Here is a 3,715-nt window from a genome sequence, read left to right on the forward strand (position 1 = left end):
AAAGAAATAAAAGTAGTAATAATAGTTAAAAAACAAACAAACAAACAAACAAAAAAACCCTATAGCTCAGATGCAGCTTCATTCAGTGTTTTAACATGATTACTTTACAATTAGGTATTATTGTGCTGTCCATTTTTGAGTTTTTGTATCTAGTCCTGCTGCACAGTCTGTATCCCTTCAGGTCCAATTACCCATTATCTTACCCTGTTTCTAACTCCTGCTGGACTCTGTTACCAATGACATATTCCAAGTTTATTCTCGAATGTCGGTTCACATTAGTGGGACCATACAGTATTTGTCCTTTAGTTTTTGGCTAGACTCACTCAGAATAATGTTCTCTAGGTCCATCCATGTTATTACATGCTTCATAAGTTTATTCTGTCTTAAAGCTGCATAATATTCCATCGTATGTATATACCACAGTTTGTTTAGCCACTCGTCTGTTGATGGACATTTTGGCTGTTTCCACCTCTTTGCAGTTGTAAATAACGGTGGTATAAACTTTGGTGTGCAAATGTCCGTTTCTGTCTTTGCCCTTAAGTCCTTTGAGTAGATACCTAGCAATGGTATTGCTGGGTTGTATGGCAATTCTATATTCAGCTTTTTGAGGAACCGCCAAACTGCCTTCCACAGTGGTTGCACCCTTTGACATTCCCACCAACAGTGGATAAGTGTGCCTCTTTCTCCGCATCCTCTCCAGCACTTGTCATTTTCTGTTTTGTTGATAATGGCCATTCTGGTGGGTGTGAGATGATATCTCATTGTGGTTTTGATTTGCATTTCTCTAATGGCCAGGGACATTGAGCATCTCTTCATGTGCCTTTTGGCCATTTGTATTTCCTCTTCTGAGAGGTGTCTGTTCAAGTCTTTTTCCCATTTTGTAATTGGGTTGGCTGTCTTTTTGTTGTTGAGTTGGACAATCTCTTTATAAATTCTGGATACTAGACCTTTATCTGATATGTCATTTCCAAAATTGTCTCCCATTGTGTAGGCTGTCTTTCTACTTTCTTGATGAAGTTCTTTGATGCACAAAAGTGTTTAATTTTGAGGAGCTCCCATTTATTTATTTCCTTCTTCAGTGCTCATGCTTTAGGTTTAAGGTCCATAAAACCACCTCCAATTGTAAGTTTCATAAGATATCTCCCTACATTTTCCTCTAACTGTTTTATGGTCTTAGACCTAATGTTTAGATCTTTGATCCATTTTGAGTTAACTTTTGTGTAGGGTGTGAGATACGGGTCTTCTTTCATTCTTTTGCATGTGGATATCCAGTTCTCTAGGCACCATTTATTGAAGAGACTGTTCTGTCCCAGGTGAGTTGGCTTGACGGCCTTATCAAAGATCAAATGTCCATAGATGAGAGGGTCTATATCTGAGCACTCTATTCGATTCCATTGGTCGATATATCTTATCTTTATGCCAATACCATGCTGTTTTGACCACTGTGGCTTCATAATATGCCTTAAAGTCAGGCAGCGCGAGACCTCCAGCTTCGTTTTTTTTCCTCAAGATGTTTTTAGCAATTCTGGGCACCCTGCCCTTCCAGATAAATTTGCTTATTGGTTTTTCTATTTCTGAAAAATAAGTTGTTGGGATTTTGATTGGTATTGCATTGAATCTGTAAATCAATTTAGGTAGGATTGACATCTTAACTATATTTAGTCTTCCAATCCATGAACACGGTATGCCCTTCCATCTGTTTAGGTCTTCTGTGATTTCTTTTAGCAGTTTTTTGTAGTTTTCTTTATATAGGTTTTTTGTCTCTTTAGTTAAATTTATTCCTAGGTATTTTATTCTTTTAGTTGCAATTGTAAATGGGATTCGTTTCTTGATTTCCCCCTCAGCTTGTTCATTGCTAGTGTATAGAAATGCTACAGATTTTTGAATGTTGATCTTGTAACCTGCTACTTTGCTGTACTCATTTATTAGCTCTAGTAGTTTTGTTGTGGATTTTTCCGGGTTTTCGACGTATAGTATCATATCGTCTGCAAACAGTGATAGTTTTACTTCTTCCTTTCCAATTTTGATGCCTTGTATTTCTTTTTCTTGTCTAATTGCTCTGGTTAGAACCTCCAACACAATGTTGAATAATAGTGGTGATAATGGACATCCTTGTCTTGTTCCTGATCTTAGGGGGAAAGTTTTCAATTTTTCCCCATTGAGGATGATATTAGCTGTGGGTTTTTCATATATTCCCTCTATCATTTTAAGGAAGTTCCCTTGTATTCCTATCCTTTGAATTCCTATCCTTTGAAGTGTTTTCAACAGGAAAGGATGTTGAATCTTGTCAAATGCCTTCTCTGCATCAATTGAGATGATCATGTGATTTTTCTGCTTTGATTTGTTGATATGGTGTATTACATTAATTGATTTTCTTATGTTGAAATATCCTTGCATACCTGGGATGAATCCTACTTGGTCATGATGTATAATTCTTTTAATGTGTTGTTGGATACGATTTGCTAGAATTTTACTGAGGATTTTTGCATCTATATTCATTAGAGAGATTGGTCTGTAGTTTTCTTTTTTTGTAATATCTTTGCCTGGTTTTGGTATGAGGGTGATGTTGGCTTCATAGAATGAATTAGGTAGTTTTCCCTCCACTTCGATTTTTTTGAAGAGTTTGAGGAGAGTTGGTACTAATTCTTTCTGGAATGTTTGATAGAATTCACATGTGAAGCCGTCTGGTCCTGGACTTTTCTTTTTAGGAAGCTTTTGAATGACTGATTCAATTTCTTTACTTGTGATTGGTCTGTTGAGGTCATCTATTTCTTCTTGAGTCAAAGTTGGTTGTTCATGTCTTTCCAGGAACCCGTCCATTTCATCTAAATTGTTGTATTTATTAGCGTAAAGTTGTTCATAGTATCCTGTTATTACCTCCTTTATTTCTGTGAGGTCAGTAGTTATGTCTCCTCTTCCATTTCTGATCTTATTTATTTGCATCCTCTCTCTTCTTCTTTTTGTCAATCTTGCTAAGGGCCCATCAATCTTATTGATTTTCTCTATTGTTTTCATGTTTTCAATTTCATTTATTTCTGCTCTAATCTTTGTTATTTCTTTCCTTTTGCTTGCTTTGGGATTAGTTTGCTGTTCTTTCTCCAGTTCTTCCAAGTGGACAGTTAATTCCTGAATTTTTGCCTTTTCTTCTTTTCTGATATAGGCATTTAGGGCAATAAATTTCCCTCTTAGCACTGCCTTTGCTGCGTCCCATAAGTTTTGATATGTTGTGTTTTCGTTTTCATTCGCCTTCAGGTATTTACTAATTTCTCTAGCAATTTATTCTTTGACCCACTCGTTGTTTAAGAGTGTGTTGTTGAGCCTCCACGTATTTGTGAATTTTCTGGCACTCTGCCTATTATTGATTTCCAACTTCATTCCTTTATGATCCGAGAAAGTGTTGTGTATGATTTCAATCTTTTTAAATTTGTTAAGACTTGCTTTGTGACCCAGCATATGGTCTATCTTTGAGAATGATCCATGAGCACTTGAGAAAAAGGTGTATCCTGCTGTTGTGGGATGTAATGTCCTATAAATGTCTGTTAAGTCTAGCTCATTTATAGTAATATTCAGATTCTCTATTTCTTTATTGATCCTCTGTCTAGATGTTCTGTCCATTGATGAGAGTGGTGAATTGAAGTCTCCAACTATTATGGTATATGTGTCTATTTCCCTTTTCAGTGTTTGCAGTGTATTCCTCACGTATTTAGGGGCATTC

The sequence above is a fragment of the Tamandua tetradactyla genome, chromosome X, assembly GCF_023851605.1.
Source record: "Tamandua tetradactyla isolate mTamTet1 chromosome X, mTamTet1.pri, whole genome shotgun sequence".
NCBI lineage: Eukaryota > Metazoa > Chordata > Mammalia > Pilosa > Myrmecophagidae > Tamandua > Tamandua tetradactyla.